We start from the raw sequence: 21,190 nt of genomic DNA, 5'->3' as shown, positions 1-21,190 counted from the left end.
GTGAGTAGCTGTGACTCCTCTTGGCTGTGTCCACTTGACCCCCTTTCTCCCCTTCATTTGTCAAAACTCGCCGTGGTCTCGCTTTCCCGTCGTCTTCCTGAGCTCCGCAGCGGAGGGAATTCCCTCTAGACTTTGGTCCTTGCCCAAGTGGCCGCGCCACTGGTGACGCGACCGCGGTGGGTGTGTGAGGGCAGAGGTGTGTCGCCAGGAAGCCAGCCTGGATACGTTCCCCTTTTGGGATGGCAGCTTGTTGGGCTAACGGGAATTCAGGGCGGGGGCGGTCACCCCCCGCATCCGTCCAGACAATTGGTAAGGCTCCCCTCCCCAACTCTTGGCACGCGGTTAACACGCAAGAAAGGCAAGGTATGATATGAAAGTGACTTGATTTGAGTAAAGTACTTCAAACGTTTCTTAGGAGAAAGCCATACATTCTCGCAAGTATTATTCATAGTGTTTATGGATACGTGTTGGTTCAGCGGCTCAGACCTGCACACGTGTTTCGGCATGCAGATCCATTACGTCCCAGAGATACATAACCTACACTGACTGAATTGGAGTACTTGGGTCTGCATGTTGGCAAAGTTTTATTGTTTAGCAATTTTCCAAGGAGATGAGGTTTACGTGTAGTTTGCAAGTAACATCACTAGTTCAGTCTCACCTGAGAGGTGTGAGTCCTGCAGTGTGCGTTTCTGCTGCTGTTGGTCTGAGAGCTATGGGAGCTCCTCAGTTTGTGGACCCCCGTCACACCTCCTGGCGTTTCTGTGCATTGACAGGTAGTTATCCGCAATTTACCACTTGCCTCTGCTTTTCACCTACTTCCCATGAGGCAACACTTATGCTGTAAATAAAATTTCTAGAGCACTCTCCACAGTGCTAACACGCTTTTGCTTCTTAATCCTCACACTGTTTTTGTGTGGCAGGTGTTATTCTTCCCACTTTTACACGATGAAATGATAATTGTAATGAAGTGGTCTGGTTTGGCAAAAGGGAGTCAGCTGTTTGAAGACCCTCAGGAGTGTGATGGTATGAGTTCTGGAGGATGTCAGTTTTGAACCAAGAATGTGAATCAGTTTTGAAAATCTGTTCGAAAGGAACAAGTGGTGGAATTAGACGGATAATAATGAAGACTCATTTAGATATTTATTTTATACTTTGAGGAATTGATAATTTTACCATAGATTCTCAAAAATTACAGGTGGCTTGTGGACCTATCCCTTTCTTTTAAATAGAAGTGAAAAAAACACAGAACCCATAATGACTGTTTAACCATATCATCAAATTATATTCATTTCCCTTCAGCCAAACTGAACTTTATGGAATTTAGAGGTGCACTGGAGGGGAATAGCCAAAATACAGTCAGAGACCGACACTTCTCCTGGGAATTTCTGGATAGGAAATAGAGGTGAGCCTAGGAATCCAAATGGAATTATTGAGTTAGGAATTATTAATTGATTGAAGTTAGGTTGGGGTAAAGCTCTAGAGGAAGTAGGTTCTGAAGGATGCTGCTGCAGACTGGTCCTTACTCCTAGTCTGCACATTTGAATCACCTGGGGAGCTTTTAAAACTCCCTACTTTTAAAGACGATAGACAGGAATCTCTGGCTGTGGGATTCCAGCACCATGTCAGTATTTTTAGCCTTCTTAGGTGATTCAAATGTGCGGTCAAGGTTGAGAACCTACGGCCTAAATGAAGACCAAGAATTCAGAACTAGAAGAAGCATAAGTGTAGGAAGATTCAGGTTACCTGACAAGGTGTAAGTATGCAGAGCTGCTTATTGTCCCACTGGATAAACAAAGATTTAAATGTAAATTAAATTTCTGTATCTATAATTGCCTGAATTAATTATACTTAGATGTTTAATATAACCCACTGGTGGTGCTTTGGAAAACATGAGTGTTTGGTATGATAGGTCAGCTTTTAAATGACCTTGAAACCAGCGATTTGTCATGCATTTATATTCAATTAGGAGGGCAGAGATTTAAAAATTTTGTTTAAGTTCTGGGTATTTTGAACCAACCTTGAGGATAAAATAGATAGAATGGGTATTGTGTTTACTTTCTTTTAATTTTTAAGAAAAATAATCACAAGAAGCCATTTTCAATTTATGGAATGCTTGTTTTTTAAATGATCCTTTATAGAGCTAAAGGTGGTTCTGAAGTTTAGAATTACTGAAGTACTTACTCATCATTAGTATATTAAATTAAAATGTATAGTTTATTTTGACAGTTACAAATGTAATAATAGGATTTACTCTGCAATAAATTCGTATTGCAATTGGAGTTACAAACTGCTGAACTTTAAAAGACCTAGCAACTTAGTTTTTGCTAGATCATGAGAAGAGACAAAAACAGGAAGATACCTTTGTCATTAGAATAAAACAAGAAAGTTGTTATGCTTTTTAGCTTAATGTACTTTCTAAGTATCAAGAAGACAATCATTTACATTTATTTTAGTACCAGTTTTGTCAATATTACCTTCTAAGTTTGATGAGACAATGGGTTCAATCTATTTTATGCAGTGTATTCCTAATACCAAACAGTGCCTGACATGGATTAGACAATCAAATATTTCTTTCTTGATTGTACACATTTTATTTAATCTACATAAAACCCAAGGAGGTAGAGATATAGCTAAAGAAGTTCTTAAACAAAAATTCATAGCGTTAGACACTTAAATTAAAAAAGATCTCGAAGACATAAGTTTCCACCTGAAACTAGAAAAGAAGAGCAAAGTGAACCCAAAGTAAGCAGAAAGAAGAAAATTGTAAAGATAGCAGTAGTCATTGGAGTAGAAAACAAGTAATAGGAAAAAAAAAATGAAACAAAAAACTGGTTCTTTGGAAAAAAATTAATAAAATTGATAAACCTCAAGCCAGAATGATCAAGAAAAAGAGAGAGAAGACATATATTACCAATATTAGAGATGAAAGAAAGAATATCACTATAGATCATACGAACATGAAAAAAATGTATTATGAACAATTTTATGCCAGTGAATTCCACAATTTAGATGAAATGAACAAATTTCACAAAAGATATAAACTACCAAAACTCACTCAAATAATTGAATAACTTTGTCTACTAAGGTAATCGAATTTGTAGTTACACACTTTCCACAATGCAAACTCAAGTTTCCAGGTGGCTTTACTGGTGAATTCTATCATATATTTAAGGGAGAAATATTGCCAGTTTTACACAAACTACTTCAAAAAATAGAAGGAAATACATCTCAACTTATTCTGTGAGAACAACATCACTCATATACCAAAACCTGATCAAAATATTACAAAAAAAGGCAGGCAGGCAGGCGGGAAGGAAGGAAGGAAGGAAGAAAACTACAGACCAATGCCCCTTGTGAACATAGATATAAAAATTCTTAAATCTTAGCAAATCAAATCCAACAATATAGCAAATGGATAATACATCTTGACCAAATTGGGTTTATAACCAGGACTCCAAGGTTAATTTAACATTTAAAAAATCAGTTAATGCAGTTCTTTATATTAACACAATAAAAAGATGCATGTTATCAACTCAATAGATCATATATAAAATGGTCTGTAAGAAATCAATAAATTGGACTCTATCAAAATTAAGAACTATTGCTTTTCAAAAGACACTTAGAAAATGAAAACATAAGCCACAGACTTGGAGAAAATATTTGCAACATGTAAATCAGACAAAAGAGTTGTAGCACGAATATACATATAAAAGAACTCTTACAACTCAATAATAATGAGAAAAATAGCCCAGTTTAAAAATGGTCCAAAGATTTGAATAGGACCATCATGACAAATTGCACATTAAAAGATATTCAAAATCGTTAGTCATCAAGGAAATTCAAGTTCAAACCAAAACTCAATGGAAAGCCTAAAATGACCGCCTGCCCATGCCAAGTGTTGGTGAGGGAGTGGAGCAACTGGAACTCTCATACACTATTGTGCGGAATATGAAATGGTCCAGTCACGTTGAAAAACAGTTTGTTTCTTAAAATGTTGCATATATACCTACCATATGACCTAGCTACACTTACGTATTTACCAAGAGAAATGAAAGCATTTCTACAAAGACGTGTGCATGAATGTTCTTAGCAGCTTTATTTGTAGTAGCCCCCAAACTGGAAATAACTCAAATGTCAATAAACAGGTGAATGTTTAAATGAATTGTGTATCCATATGATGCAATAGCAAGTAATAAAAAGTGATGAACTATTGATAATGCAACAATAATGATGAATCTCAAAATAATTATAGTGAGTGAAAGAAGCCAGACAAAATGGAGTACATGCTGTATTCATACAAAATTCCAGAAAATGAAAACTAGTTTATAGTGACAGGAAGCAATCAGTGGTTGCCTGAGAATGGGAAGGTGAAGGTGAGGGTAGGATGGATTACAAAGAAAGTGTAAGGAAACTTCTAAGGGAGATGAATATATTTATTATTTTGATTATGGAAATCATTTCAGTTATATACATATGTCCAATCTCATCACATAGTTCACGTTTAAATATGTACATGTTATTGTATGACAGTTATACCTTAATAAAGCTGTACAGTGGAAGCATAAAAAAACAAAACAAATTCACTGAAGATAGTTTCTGATTTTGGTCACAGTCTTATATTAGAAATTATCACTGTCAGTTTTTTCTGTTTCTTCTAGAACTTGTTTATTTTGCACAATTTCTTGGACTTCTGAAAACCAAAGGATTGTCTAAGTTAAAACCGTATTTCCTTTTTTCACATATTTGCTCTTGATTCGCTGGCTTTCCAAATAGGGATCATATCCAATACTTACTTAATGCAAAGCATGGGGACAAGAGGGTGGGCAGGAGGAGCTGGAGGCTGCGTCATGGAAAGACCTTGGCATCCCCTCAGGAAGGAAGGACCTGCTTGGCGGGAACCCAGGTTGTTTTCCTGGTTCAACCCTCTTGAAGACATTCTGTTCCCCGCCAGCACTGGAGAGCAGCTTTCTCTCTGCTTCTCAGTGAGGCACCTGTTTGGTAGTCATGTCAGGTGAAGCAGCCAGGTTACCACTGGTCAATCTCTGATCGTCTTTTCCCTTGATTCCTAGATCTAGGTGCACGAATTTATAGCATCAAATTTCTTCCAGATTCATTATCTAGTGGCTCATTTTCTTTTGTACTTGGTAACGCAGTTATTTAATTCTCTCTTTTTTTTTTTTTTTTTTTTTTTCTGAGCCAGTTGGGGAGGCATGTCTAACACTGACTCATTAACTCACTTTTTGGGGAAAAACTTTAGGGAGGTTTGTAATGTACATAAATTGAATTATATATACTGTGTCTTTAGTTTCATTGTAGGAATTTTGCTGCAGTGGGGCTAGCTCCTTCTCATCGCACAGGTTGTAGCTCATACAGATGTTTCCCCCTCAGAGAGCATTTTCCTGATCATGTTATTATCTTGTCACCTTTCGTTGGCACTTATTATTCTGAGATCATTTTGTTTGTCTATCTGCTTATTGTATCTTCCTCCTTCAGAGAATAAATGCCTTGAAAGTAGGGACACCTCCTTTCTTATTCACTCTTCTAACTCCAGCACCTTGAACTGTGTCCAGTATGTAGTAGGCACTAAATGTTTGTTGAAAGAATAATTATTTTTAACATGATTTTCGGGCAAGTAAAGTGTAAGTACTTTGGGACCATCTTTCCTTTAACATTTTATTCATTTTCCTAATATAAATAAATGAAAATAATGAAGAGGTGACCAATTATTACAGTGTCCCTCTTTTAAATCAATTAATGGTATACCAATATGTGCTTGAAAGTCTGGGCCAGATTTTTACGCACTTTGAACATGGAAATGGACTGAAAATTCTGTGTATGGAAAATTTGTTGCTTTTGTTTCATTTTAAAGGACTATGATATTCAGACGTGTTAATATGTTGTAACTTTGTTCACTAGTAATTTGTGGGCCAATCCTATTAAATTCAGAGGAGAAGCAAGAAATAAGCATTGAAAGATTGTACTTCAACCTGGGAGAGCTAATGAGCAGAAAGTGCATCATTTTATCTTTTGCAACTCTTAGTCCAGTTTTGGTATCTAGCAAGTGTTTAGAATGGTGACTAGTTGTGATAGTAAAAGTGCAATACGCTTTTATGAGATGGGCAACATTTCCTTAGAATAAGAGAGATGCCTTGGGCTTTCTGTAGCCTCATTTCTAGTTTATGAAACAATTGACTATTTCAGGTTCTCCTTTTGTGTTGACTGCTTAGCTCTATTTTGTTAGAATATGAGAAAAATGAGGCCTGCATGGAAACTCAGTGCCTGTCCACTCTTTTCCACTCTCATTCTTGCTATATCCAAAGTGATCTTTCTCAATTGCCAAGCTGATAGTCCTTTACTTAAAGCCCTTCAGTGGTTCCCCACTGCTTCAGATAAAGCACAGCTCCTTAAAATGGTATAGAACGTTCTCCATGATCTGGCTCTTGATTTTCTCTTGAGCCTTATCCCAACCTGTTCTCTGTGCTCCAGTCCCCATGAGTGTCTTTTGAGTCCTCAAGGGTCACTTTGCTGATTCCTACCTGTGCTTCAGGTCTCCTTGTAGACACACTTACTCAGAAAATTTTCCCTGACACGTCAAGTCTGGGTTTGGCCCTCCTCCTTTGTGTTCTCTCTGCATCCTGAGATCTCCATGGCCCATATTCCCCTCCATCCTGGAAGAATGGACGTATGAATGGATTGGGCTCTCATGGAAGTGTGTGATATTGGTCAGAGGGAGCTCAGGGTGTAATAGGATGGGGGATGGACTAAGAACCATCCCGGCGGCTCCTGGGGTAGCTACTCTAGCAGACTACCATCACATGTTTCTGTATGAAATGCCAAGACCATAGGTGAGTATGCACCTACCACTGAGCATGTCCTGTGTATACACGCTCTGCTCTACCCTGGAGAGGCAAGTGGAAAAGACAGACATGACCCTTTCCTTCATAGACCTCAGAGTTCCAAGGGGAAGATAGATTGGGGGAAAAAACAATAACCAGGAAATTACAGAAGTAAGTACTAAGGTGCTGGTGAGCACCTGGCTTGAGGTAATTAGAGACATTTTCCTAGAGGAAACTAGTTGTTTTTTAAATCACTAGCATAGATAACCACAGGCCTGCTTCAGTTAAATGACTGTCAAAAATCATTCCTCAGAAGAAGGAAAGTAACTTTTGATTTGACAGTGCTTCCCCAGAGAGACATCACACATGCCTCTTTGAAAGTAAGTGTTCCCGACCCATAGAAATGTTTCCATCTTTGGAAGGTTTGGGAGGGGACTGAGTTGCCATGCCTGCGAACTGATAGCTTGAAAGAACATCTGATTCCCAAAGGAATCAGTAACACCCCATTGGAACCATCAAATACTTTCAGCTTTGTACAGATCATAAAGGAATCATAGATGTTGAAGCAGAAGAGTCATCTAGTTCAGAACAAGAAGAAAAAGCCTGATAGCTCTCAGGCCTCTGGACAGCCTGCAGATGTATTCATTTGCAGAGAAGTTTTTAACGTTGAATCTGAAGGCATTTAGTTCTTAGGAGGTGCTTCAGTTTGCCACAGACCTCACCACTCCCTATTACAACCAGTCATCTTGATTCCTTACCTGCTTGGTCCTGAGAGGTTTTTGACACCTACTATAGCTCAAGCCTTTGTTTTCAGAATGTTGGAGCCAAAGCTGTACTGTTACCTTAGCTCACATGATGTGTGACAGACAGATACATTCACATTTACTACCTACAAATATAGGTAAATATACTTACTTAGATTGTTTAGATATGTGTAATTTACTAATGTATAAATGCATTAAATTAGATGTATATTTCTTTAGATATTAATTTACATATATATATATATGCATCCTAAAATTTTTGAGGAAGCTGGTTTATTAGTAAATATGTGGGGAGTTAACTTTAACTGCAAATTAGTATTAACTACCAATTAAAAAAAAATCTCTCTTTGTATTTCATTATACAACTTCCAGGGATATGTAAGTGCTGTGCCATAATGGCAGTAAGGAGAGCTGTATTCAAGCATGGCTTTGCCACCTATCAGCTGTGACCTTAGACAAGCCTCTACATATCAGGGTCTCAGTTCCCTGGTTTATATAATGAAGGCGTTGCATTAGAATGTCTCTAAGGACCTTCCATCTCCAAAGCCTCTGCCTCCATATGTTAGGCAATTACACTATTTCTTCTCTTTTGGAATAATTGGTTTGGTTTTAAGTAGTCAAAATGAATTATGTCTTGTCAAAGTTAGTAACTCCTAAGAATTAAGTTGGTCCAAATCTAAATTGCTCACACTTAGAGAGGATTTAGCTCATGTCTAAATGACTTTTAGCATTGAGAGTGATGTTGATGTTATTTCCTTGGCTTAGAATCAGACTTAAGGAATTACAGTGGGTCCTCATTTTAAGCCATGCAGTTATATTTCTTGATTTACACGAATGGGCTCCTTGTTCTATGGGATGGTTGTAAGTTACGTCCCTTTTACCTCGAGTCAGAGAGATGTTGAAAAATCCCACTGTTTGGGCTTTTGCTACAAGCCATTCTCACTAGCATGGTAATTAATACTTTGTAGTCACCAAGTGTCTCTAGCCAGCAGTTTATATATCCACCCTCCGTGATGACAAATACTGTAAATCACTTGTAGGACAGACATTTTAATTAGGTGGAGGAATGAGCCCAAGGGTATTGGCTATCTAGTGGTTAAATGCTATGCGGAAGAATTTTATGAGATGGGAAATTTTTGTTGAGAATGATGGTACTGCCTAGAGAGATTTACAGGTTATTATGTTAGTGTATTTCTGTGGCACCAGTAAGTCATAGCAGTGATTGTCAAAGCACGCAGGACTTTTTAGTAGAAAGACCACTTAATAGAAGACTCAGGAGCCATGCTTTTATTATGTGCTGCCTTCTAGAAAGTTCCTTTGATTTTATATAAGTTTTATCCTTGTACACCTTTGACCTTACAGGGAGAGAACGGTATTTAGTTTGTGCTTATGGTAAAAATAATAAATAAATAAATAAATAAATAAATAAATAAATAAATAAATACAATTAAGAAATTTGCCAGACGATGGAACCATGGCCACCATATGCCCCTCATAATTACATTAATAAAGTAAGTCATGTGGGGCCAGTGTGAGCATATTCTAGACCCTATTCTCCAAGTTCTTAAACCAAAACCACAAAGCTGCATTTTCATTTATAAGTCATATTTATACCTGTACTTGCACGGCACTATTTTTACATTCTTCTCATAGCATTTAAATAGGATGATGTGCCTCTCTCTGCACGCTGGGCTTTGGTGTTCTCGTCTGTGATGTCAGAGGGCTGGGTAGCCTAAGTGCTGTGGCCCCTTCCAGTATCTGAGTTATGTGGTTCTAGTTATGGTTCCAATGGATAATGAAAATTATACTCCTTTCTGAAATATCTCCTAGGGACTGTTCTACTGATGCTCAGATTTGTTGTAGACTCTGAAATTATTTTTGGAAGAGAACACAAAAGTTGTAAATACAGAGAGTGCCAAAAAAATGTATGCACATTTTAAGAAAGGAAAAAACTGTATTAAAATTGTAATACTCGGGGCCGACCCAGGGGCTCAGGCAGTTGGAGCGCCCTGCTCCTAACAGCGAGGTCTCTGGTTTGATTCCCACATGGGCCAGTGAGCTGCGTCCTCTACAGCTAAGGTTGTAAACAACAGCTCTCCCTGGAGTTGTGCTGCCGTGAGCTGCTGTGGGCCTCTGAGAGTGGCCGGCGGCCAGCCTGCGTGGCCGGCAAGCATTGTGGGCTGCCGTGAGCTATTGTGTGCTGCCGTGAACGGGTGGCGGCCAGCGTGAGTGGTCAGCAGCCAGCGTGAGGGCAGCCGGCGAGAGCTGCAGGGAGCTGCTGTGAGCAGCTGACTGACAAATGACTGCCTCAGCTGGGAGGAGTGCAAGGCTCAATACCAGCGTGGGCCAGGGAGCTGTGTCCTACACAACTAGACTGAGAAACAATGGCTTGAACCTGAGTCGGGCGGGGAGAGGCAGAAGAAAGGGGGAAAAAATTGTAATACTCAATATATACCAAAAACAAAAGATAAATACAAGTCACATTTGACTTCTGCAATTACAAGAGGTGACCAAAGTGGTTACCATCAGTGTAATTTTAATGCATTTTTTTCCTTTCTTAAAATGTGTATACATTTTTTGGTACCCTCTGTATATTAGCACAATTTCCTAAACAGAATCTATTAATTTGTGAGCTGTGGACTTAAGTGTTTTATTATATATTACTGTTGTTCCCTCATAGTATAGAAGATTTGAGAACAGATTTTCAGTAAAAGCATTGCTTCTGAAAATGTTTTTGAGCCCTGGACCCTTTTAGTGATGATGAAAGCTATGGACCCTATTTCTAGAAAAATGTATTAATGCATATTGACAATATGCTGGGAACGTCAGATTAGTGGTCCCCGAAGCCTGACTGTGAACACAAAGCCTCAGGTTAAGAGACCCCAATTGAAAGGTGTCAAAATAAGGCTTTTAGTAATTTCTGATTCCTAGGGCATGGTTCTAATATTTTTCCCTGTATTTGAAGACATTTTCACTTCAACTAATTGTAAGAGACAACTAATAGAAAAAAGGAGCTGTAAATTTTAGAGAAAAAGGTGTGCTTTAAAAAATGTATTCTCACTTCTGGCTCCTGGTAAAATATACCAGATAATGACCCATTTTTAGGACCTATTTGGTTGTGTTATTTAGGTATTTTCAAAAGCCTCTACTTTTGAAGGGGTTTCTTTGAGGTTTGCAGTAGATGAAAAGTTAAAAAAAACACCACCAAAAAACTAGGACAGTTTGAGTGACCTTGGCTTAGTATCTTTTTTTAATATATTTTTTTCCCCTGTGAAAAGAGATAGGATCTATCTGTATTACTTAAAACACCTACCCTCTCTTTGAGCAGTACTGGGCATTATGGCGAACCACTGTGTTTGTCCAAGACAAAATGATTAAATCAGTGATTCTTGTCTGGTTCTCTTGCCCTGTGACCCCTGGTCTCCTATGGCTTGGGTCCCTCTGACCCAACCAGATTTTCTGATCTCTGGAGTTCCAGCTCACTTGCCGACACCTTTGAAAACAATCTGATGGTAGTAGAAATTCAGCTGAACAGAGGCTGTCCAGAATGCAACCCCTGAAGTAGTTAGAGGTGAAGCTGGAATTTAGCTCTATGGACTTCCGTCCAAGATTCTTTCCCAACGCCCCCTCAGTGTGTGGTGGAGGCAGCAGGAAAGCCATTCAGTTATTCATAGATTTTCGTTGAGCACCTGCTGTCTGTCCAGCTCCGTTCTGGGTGTTACAGATAGGGTAGAGAACGTAATGTCCAAAATCTTGGCTCCCACAGAGCTTCCACCCTAGCATGGAGGGAGAGGTAGGTCATAAGCAAGCAAACAGGTGATTATGAAAATACCAAGTGGTGGTTAGGTGCAAAGTGGAGAATTAAAACTGGGTGGTGTGATAGAGTATGAGAGGTGACTGCTTTACCTAGAGTGGACAGAGAAGGACTCACAGAGGGTGACATTTTGGCTGTGACCCACGTGACAAGAAGCCACCAGCCATGTGAATATTACAAAAAGAGCATCCCCCAGAGAGGGAACAGCTAAGGCAAAGGCCCAGTGGTGGGAACAAGCTTGGCAATGTGGAGGAACAAACAGAAGTACTGGAAAGAGGCTAGAGTTGGAGTTAGCAAGTTCGATGCATTATCCCACCTCTGCTACGAGTTAGTCCCTTAGTCTGACTATTTTCTCCTTTGGAAAATGGTGCTTATGTGAGCTACCTCATAGTATTGGTATGAAGAATAGATTTAACACATTAAATATGCCCAGCACAAAATAGGCCCTCAAGAAATGGTGGCTTTGGTTACTTTTAATCTCCCAAGGAAATTAATACTTTGACAAGGGCCTTTTCAAAATAATCATATTGGCCAAGGAAAGACATTCAGATGGTTTCATCTTAGACAATGGGGGTAGTGATGTAAAAGTTTCCTGTGGATGCGGTCGGGTATAGTAGTATTGGTGCCTTTCAAATGGTGTAGAAGCCTCTGCTTACGCTCTGATTTTAGCACCAGATTTTCTAAAGAGAGAATAGGGGAAAGGAAACAAAGACTGAAATTTATTCCAGATCTTTGAAATTTTAAATGATATATTTGTTTTCTATAGACTTATAAGTATTAATGGAAAGTTTCAATACTTACAGGGATAGGATAATTACACTGCAGTGATATAATTGATAGGGCCCCAAAGTGGTTTTTTTGTTTTTTTCCCCCCCACAAAACTATAAATTTATGGATGAGAATTAATAAACGTACCAATAATCATAAAGGAACTAAAACCTCAAAGGTGATGAATAACTAGATACAGTTGATTCTTGCTCATCTACTTTAGGGACTATAATTTCGTGAATTAACTCTGGATAATTTTGCCTATTTTGAACAATTACCGATAATGCCTATTTTGGCATCTCCAGAATATTTCTGACCTCCCCTTCATTATCCATTTGGTCGGTGTTTAATGTCAAAAGACACATTAGCATTTGCCTAAGCCACATAAATTAGAATGCAGAATCTACAATTACAGAGTAATAGTGCACAGATACAGGCTTTGAGGACTATTTATTGGACAACTACCATAATTACCTGTGCATCATAATGTGATGGTTGGCTGTCAGCCAGATTGGGGTTCAACTATTAGTTCTGCCTCTTATTAGCAGAGGTCATTTAACTTCTGCAAGCCCCAGCTTTCTCATCATAATGTAGTACCTACCTCACGGGGTCACGTGAGAATACAGGGAGGAATTATATAAATGATCTAGCGCAGTGCATGACATATACTGCTGCAGAAAAATTACCATCAATGTCACTACCACCAGTGCTTAAATATGAAGTCATGGGCCAAGCCTTTTCTGAAACTAACTCTGAAAACAGTAAGACATTTATTTATGTACAATTTTAGAGTTTTTCAAATTTTAGAAGGGATTTTTGAGTTCAGCCATCTTACTGTTTTTACTTTTTATTTAAGATTCTGGAGTGTAAGTCAATAGGACGGTTACTGGTGGAAAAGGGGATGGTTTCCTTATCCTGGAATCATAGGGACTTGGGGTAAATTCTACACATATGTCCATTCTGACAGATCTTGCTATGAATATGTGGAAACGAAGCTGGAATTACCATAGCTACAGTGTTGGCCGAAGTTCGTTTTATGAAAAACCTTGAAGTTGAGTCTGTTGATTTGTTTATATGCTATTGGACAGATAGAAGGTTCTGAGTTAGTGTGAGTAACCAACCAGAAAGAAGTAAAGTTACAAAACAATATGTAGTTGGAAAGGACTTCAAAAAGTCCTTCATCTTTTAGTTGCAAAATCTGAAGTGAGCACTTTCATTGATGCAGTTAAGGAAAAGGATGGTAAATAGCCTCTTCCAATTGGCATTAAAAGATGTTTCCTTGATTTAAATTTGAGTATCTAATCATTGAATGTGAATTACTGTCATGCTTTCAAGGAGAAAAACTACAGTTTTAAAAGTGCATCATTTGAACTTGTGGATTTATGGATAAAATCAAGGGTACCAACAATTTTGATTTGGTTTGCAGGAAAAGATGAAGTTTCCCCCCCCCAACTTTGATTTACCTTGAAGGTGATTACATCTGATTTTCTCTGTTGACTTGTACTTGTTTTGGGTCCTGGATCTTTCACAGTTGTCAAGTTATAGGTTTCCTGAAGTGTACGTATTTTATTTTTCAGAACACAAGTTTCATTTGCTCCGTAGTAAGGCCCAACAGTCTTTGCACTGATGTTTAGCCCAGCCTTGGTTTTGGCTGTTCAGATGCCTTGGTTGCTCTTTGGTTCTGCCTCAAGATATGCGGAGAGTATATCTTGCTTGAATCTTCCTGCTAGGCCTCCTGGCCTTCTTGTCATACACGTCCGGTGCTGGGGTGTGGTTGTATTGATCTGCTGGGGCACTGTTGTTGCAAATATCTGGGGGTGAATGAGAATGTGTTCTTGGGTATCTGCCCTCACTTCAGCTTAACCCGTTACTTTCAGCCCAGTGGTACTGTGTGTGAACACTAGGGACCTCAGCCTCCCGCAACCCCTGGCAGAGTGCCCTGCATGTGGTAGGGATTCAGGGAACATTTGTAGAATGAAGAAATTACTTATTGTTCTCACATCGTGAGTCTGATTCAGGATTCAAACACTGCCATCCACTTTTGCTAAAAGATGTTCTCTCTAAAAAACTTGTATTTCAGACATAGACATTAATACTGTGTGTGTGTGTGTGTGTGTGTGTGTGTGTGCGCGCATGTGTGTGAGAGCAGACTCAGGAATAGTTTAGAGAGAATGAATACGTAAAGTGATTTTTATTCCCTTGACTATTTAAATAAGTGTAAATGGTGTGTGAAAGGACTAGCTGAATCCCAGGGTCCCCAAATAAAATGTTAACTTTCGTTTAGGTGAGAAGAGGTGGTTTTCAACATTGGAAAAACTGAGAGACATACACCATTTTCTGGCATACCAGAGGTCAGGAATGTGTTAATGGCAGCCTGCCCTTGGTAAGAACAGGGCACCAGCAAGGGGTATAAATTCTATCATGGTTTAACTGTGACCTCGAAGTGATAGTTGCCATTTAAGCTTATTTTTTCATAAAATATCCTGTTCTGGCAGAAACCTCAGTGATTCCTGAAGTAGCCTGCTTAGGACTCCAGTGTGCATTTTTCTCTCTGAACTACATTTTCTAATGGCTCATTGTGGACTCCTGGTGTATTTGGTCCCATTGAACTTGTGTATGTAGAATTTTGTTTTAAAACAGGAAAAATAATGATTCTGAAAAACTGTTTCTGTCAAGACATTAAACAAGTCTTTCTAATATTTCCATTAATATTTCGAAGTCAAATTACCTAGTGACAGTTCTGTTTCAGTGACGCTTACTTACATTGAAAGGAAGAAAGCAAGTAAGAGAATTGGAAGAAAAAATAAAGAAGTCTCACCACTCTCCTCAGGCTCTTCCCCTCCTTTCCTTACTCTTAGCAGGACCCTAACTTCTTCGCTTGTCTTCTACTTGGGCCATTATTTGGAAGAGCTCAGGTTACAGTCAGAGTTATAATCAGGGAGAACTTGTTTGTTTCCGATGTAGTACTCAAATTATTCTCTGTAGGCAAGTGCACTTAGTCTTCCAAGAAAACAGAAGCTGACAGGTGTGAGCTTCCTGCTCCCACCTGTGGCGTATTCTGCAGGTAGTCTTCAGATGAGGCGAACTTCCTGTTCACACCCAGCCCTCCACCAGCTCTGCCTGAGTCCCCTCTGTGTCCTCCCTTGGTCTGGTGTTCCCTTTCTCGTACCTTCATGCTCTCCCTTCCTCCTGACACCTTCTCTTTAGAAACAAACTGAGATCTCTCTAAACACTCAGCATCCCCGACTCCTCAGAACAAATCACCCAGCCCTTTCTTGGCCTTGCTTGCTTCCTCTTTTAGATGAGGCTCAGTGCCTCCCCTTCCCTTCTCAGCCACTTCCCCAAGGGCTGTCTGCTACTGTCCTCCTCCCTCCCCCCATTCTTTCATTCTTCCCAATGCAAGCTTGCTTCTGCCTCAATCACTATGTCAATACCGCTCTTGCAAAACCCAGGAATGATCATGTAATCGTGTCACTTATTTGTCCCGTCTTGTTGGCTGCTGTGTTCTCCTTGAGACTCTTTGCTCCCCTGCTTCTCTGTTTCTCTAGCACCTGCTGGGATCATTTTTGTTTGTTTGCTTCTGTTTGTACTTCTTTCGTCATCCTTCAGTCTCCTTAAATATTGGTATTTCCTGGGCTTTTGTCCTTATATTGTTGTCTTTCTCACTCCAGATATCTCACCTGCTTTCATGGTCTTAACTATAATCTGCATATGCTAACACTTCCAAAGTTCTGTCTCCCATCTTTGTACCCAAGCCCGATTCTTGCTTCTAGGAATGGGGCAGGCACAGGGCAAAGGGCTTCATACTCCATCTCTTTCAGTCCTCACAACAGTGCACGAGGGATGAGCAAGTACCACAGTACCTGCATTTCCTATGTGAGGAAACTGGCCGAGGGATGTCCAAGAATATATCCACAGTCTCATGTCTAATGTGCTTGCTGGGCAGACCTACTTGGATATCCTTCAGACATCGCCAAGCCAACATTGTCCACAATTAAATATTCCATCTTTACCCCAGCCTACCCCTTTTGCCCATTTTCCCAGTCAGAACTGGTCTCACCATTGTCCAGTCACCTAGGCATCATTGGGGAATTTTCTCTTTCTCCTTTCACCTCTTTTTGCATTTCAATCAAATCCCAAGTCTTGCTAAATTGGCTTGGTAAATTCCTCTTGAGCCAGTTTTTCTTTTCCATCAGCATCACACTTGTTCAGGCCCTGATCATATAGATGGGTTATCACAGTAGCCTTGGAACTGGTGTTACTCTCTCCATCCATCCTACACAGAGCTGTCTGGTTGAGCTGTCTAAAACTCATCCTTAACCTTTCTCCTGCTAGAAATCTTTTAAAGGCTTCCCATCACCTATAGAAGTCAGGCTCCTTGGGAAGATCCCCAGTAGTCTGGTCCTTGCCTACCTCCCCCCTTTCATCTCCCACCTCTCCTTGTGTCTTAGTTCATGATCTAGGTACAAATGAGCAAATCAGGTGTTCTTGCTTCTGCTCCCGTCAAATTGACTTCATTTTCAGTATATATTGGAGGAGGAGAGCAGGTATTTCTTTGTAATTTGTACAAAACACTGTTATTAACATTAGAAAAGATAAGAGGAGTGTGGAAGTTATATAGTAAAAATATGTCACACTCTGTGTAATTACAGATAGGCCTGAGCACGCACATGCACATACCCACACACACACTCTTGTGTCAGCTCACAGCATTCACTGAGCACCTGCTATGGCTAGAAACCATTTTAGGTGCCAGGGGTGCAAACATCAAGGAGCTCACTCTGTAGTGGGGGAGACGGCACAAGCCCACTGTTTCACTCTTCGGTAGTTGAGTTCAGAATAGAAATGTGTTCAGGATGGTAGGGGATTGTGAGCCTGGGGAATTCAGGGAGGACTTCCTGGAGGAGGTGATATTCAAGTTGAGGTTTCAGGGAAAGTCAGTAGTAATCATGTTTAAAGTGGCACAAACTCCTTTCCCTGTTCCCCCCTTGAGGACTTGTATTTTTCTATGGAATTTTACGCAGGTGGCTCATTTTATACAGACGAAACAACACTTCAGTGCCTTTTAAAAGCAAACTGTACCAGGCTCATACCATTGGCAGGGACTTGCTTCATGAGGGAGGGAGAGTGTCTTAGCCTCTGTTTATTCCCAGTAAGCGGCTGGGTGTTGAATAAATGATCAGATTGGATGCCGTGAAGTAAGAGGTGAGAAAAGGTTCTTCTCTTTACCCCGGAGGTGGTCAAGTCAGTGTGGTAGTTGCGGCTTGTGTGAGGGTGGTGCTGTGAAGTCCTAAGCCGGGTGGTCTGCCTCCAGTGTCACTGGGCTCTCTCACGGGAGGGGCAGAGTGTAGTCTAGATGCCCAACACAAGTGTCAAACTCATTTGCAGTTGAAGGGAGTGCCCTTTTAAAGGCTTAACTAGTAATTAAATTCAAGCAGAAGGATGGTGAAGGTGGAGCTAACGTATTTATTAGCATATAATATGATCAACCTAACTCACATAAATGTAGAGTACTGTGGTTTGTCCTTCCCTAACTGCAGAAAAGCCTTGGAGAGCTGCCCTTGATTATGAGTTTGTCACTGAGCAGCTGCTCGAAGATCTCAAAATACCAGAATATGTCATAATCTGTAGGCTTTAACCTGTAGTAAATTACAGCTTATTGTCTCCATAGATATGAAGTTAATGATTATCTTGGTTTGGGAACTGAGCGATCTGCCCCAGACCCGTGTTCCGTGGGGCTGCATCGCTGTTCTACTGGTGTGAAGCCTTTGTTTTTCAGAGGCCCATTTCCACCAGAAGAATCACACCGTAAGTGTTTCCACAGGAACTGCCTTTCGCCTGTCATTGTTGTGACTATATGGCAGAACCCACAGGGCGGAGGTGTTTTAGCCCTTGCTGAACATACAACAGATCTTTCCATCTCTCACTGCAAATTTTCCAGTATGTTCTAGTCCACTGTGGAGTCTTAAAACCAGGCTTACTGATTACCACATGAGAACTGATAATTAGATGTCTTAAATGATTTGTTAAAGACTAGCATCCAGAAAGGTCATTTAATGATTTTCTCTACCAGCTAACATTAGACAGTGCCATATAGGAGTTGCTGGTAACGTATGGGAGCTGGTAAGGTACAGCACCACTGTTAAGACAGCCAGGGAAGTTTAACTTCGGCTAAGGCAATGTTGTCCCTCTAAGGTTCTCCAAGGATGAACAGATATTGTTCCAAATGGAAAACGTGTTTCACTGATTTTTCTCACAGACTTCTTGCCTTTACTTTTTCTGAGTGTTTGCAGGGTGTTCTGGAACAGTCAACTGTTAAGTGGACTTCATGTGACTGCTTGGTTGGCATTTATGGTGGAATAGTTGCAAAAGTGATCTAGTTATTTGGATTGATAATTCAGAGGAATGGCTTGGAGGCTAGTGCACTGTCTGGAGAAAGGTTTAATGTAACACCAAGTAAAAAAAGGAATGAATCTCAAATGATTATAACCCAAGTGAGAGATCTTCCAAAAGAATGGCCCTTTAGAGAAATAGTGAGCAGCTCATTGAAAGATAAGACAGCTCATTGAAAGATTGGATAGAGAAGACTTATGTGTTCAGACCAGTTGATTTCCCTTATAAAACTGTGATAGCACTAGAATCTATAAGGAATAGAGGACCTTAAGTTTTATTGGTGAGACTCGCATTCATTTTGGAGCTGTGATAGAACAGGACGCAGGGCGAAATGACAGACTTCTTTAGACTTTTACCTTAAACATAGAACATGTTTTTAATGTGCAAAAGTTAAGACCTGGCCTCTTTTTGTAATCAGTCAATATTTTGAGTAATATTCATTGTGTAACAGCATGTGACACACTGTGAAAGTATAAAAACTGATTTTTAAAATTATATGAGTGTGAAGACATTTAAAAAGAGTTTTGTCCATAACTGTGTTAGGCTGAGATGGGTGGCCTTGTATCTGGCACCAGGAAACTGATCTGGATTATTTAGAGCAGGGGTTTTCCATGTTCCCATCTGTGTAGAAGCACAGCCTGACCTCTTGGCTTTCTCCTGAGTCCAGGATCCTGACAATCAGTTCTTAAATGTGAGTCTTCCGCTGCCAGAATCTTGTCACCTTTATGCTACACTGGGACTGTATTTTGTAATGGTGGCTTTTTTGGACAGTGACTTCGTACTTCCAGTACTCTCCTCTCATCGTCCTGAAATGATGTCAGGATACTTTTGGAACACCATGAAGCTTGTCATTTGAACAACACGGCTTGCTGGTGGGCTTGGGAAAGAAGAGGTGTAGCCTTAGTCCAGGCTGTTGATGAATGGGTTGATCTCTGAAAGTTCCCCCAGCTTTGAGAATTCTGATGTCATCCACATTCACTGCCAGGATTGCAACTTCATGACACTGGATGTGTAAAAAGAAAGAGAAATCAGTGTGAGAGACCCAGTTCCACAGAACTTGTGGGAAGTGGGGCAGGAGTCGAGTGAGAGGGTGCCTTGCGTTTCTCAGCCACCTCACTACGGAAGTCCTGTGATGCAAATGGAGGCAGGCTGAAGGGCCTATTGTGTGTCAGGTCTCCTATGAAAATAAGCTGTTGTGTGACGGACTGGTATAACACGCTGCAAGCTGGGATTTTAATGACTAATTTAATTTCTTTTTTCTTTTTTGTTGATTTGTTAAATGAAGTGCTTAATGTTTGTAAGTAACTTACTTGAGAGAAAAAGAGCTGGTGAAGAGTGCTGGATGGCTGCTGTGTGACCAGACCTGTTTTGTTTTTTCAGGCCTGCAGAACCAGCTGTGGGGCAATCAAAACAGCTGCAGGTACAGCTCTGGGCAGCAGTTGGGCCTGTAATCAACAGGTTTGCTTGTGAATGAGATAGGCAGGCTGGTCACTTGCAGGTCTGCTCTGATGAAAGTTCTGACCCTGTTGCTCTTTGCTTGGACGACTTTTTGTTTGTGAATTCTAGAAGTTCCTCCCGTGGCCTGCCTATGTGACCTTCTGTTTTCACCAGCTCCAGATTGCTAGCTCCCTAAAGCTAAAGGAATCTTAGAGATAATCTAGGACACAAGGTTTTTTTTTTTTTTTTTTTTTTTCCTCCAGATTCCAGTGACTGCCTTGAACTCCTAGTTGAGTGGCAGAGGCCAGGCTCAAATTGCTTACCGAGTATCCTACTTTACATGATAACTTTTCAGTTTCTACTTTGAGAGGATGACCTTCTCAGGCCTGCTAAAGGCTCTTTTCTCTTCCTGTCACAACATTAGGCTGCATACTCATTCTCCCTCAGTTCCTTTTTCTAGTACATTTCCTCACAAATCATTTTCCTCTTTCCACTATTTTTAGGTAGCGAGTCCTAAGATATTCACATAGAAATGACCTCTGCTCTCAAACCCTTTTCTAGTGAGCACATTTATGGAGGACAGTTTCTCCGCAGGGTCTTCTGGCTCTCTTGTGGTCCTTTTGAGGCTAGCATAAGCAGGATGTTTACAAATCTTTTAAGAGTCTTCACTTAATACTTATGCAAGTTTTAGATCTCAAGAGAGAGGGGCCTGCATTAGGTGTCTTAACCTCCCATGGCCAAGAGTGAACATTGACCACTACATAGCAGCAGTGTGTCATTTGTATCCTTTCCCCATTCATAGACTAAAACTTTCAATATTTGTATGTGGAGACCAGACCGACAGTGCTCAAACAGTGCTTGGATGGTGGTGGAAATCAAATGTGTACTGTGCGTATCGAAGAGAACGAATGATCCTCCACCATGGGTCTCTACTTTTTCCTTCCATCTTAGAGCTCTGCAGTATCTAGAAGGAGCAGAGAAGTGATACATGAGGTGGGTTGGTGGGTGGGATAATGCATAATAATAGTAGGTTACTCAGTAAGGGTTATTTCGATATCAGGTTGAGTGCTTCATTCACATGCATTAACGCGTTCAATCCTCAGAATACCTTTGAAATAGATAGATTCTCCTATTATCTCCTCTTTATAAGGCAACTAAGGCCCAGAGAAGGTAAGGTA

General features: G+C 40.2%; 1 protein-coding gene across 1 annotated transcript in view; it reads left to right on the top strand.

The window, feature by feature from the left end:
* PRKCH (protein kinase C eta) overlaps positions 1–21,190 on the top strand; it is a 214,035-nt gene that overhangs the window by 995 nt on the left and 191,850 nt on the right. The window lies entirely within an intron of this gene.

The sequence above is a fragment of the Rhinolophus ferrumequinum genome, chromosome 6, assembly GCF_004115265.2.
Source record: "Rhinolophus ferrumequinum isolate MPI-CBG mRhiFer1 chromosome 6, mRhiFer1_v1.p, whole genome shotgun sequence".
Taxonomy (NCBI): Eukaryota; Metazoa; Chordata; class Mammalia; order Chiroptera; family Rhinolophidae; genus Rhinolophus; species Rhinolophus ferrumequinum.
This window is presented reverse-complemented; position numbering and strand designations above follow the sequence as displayed.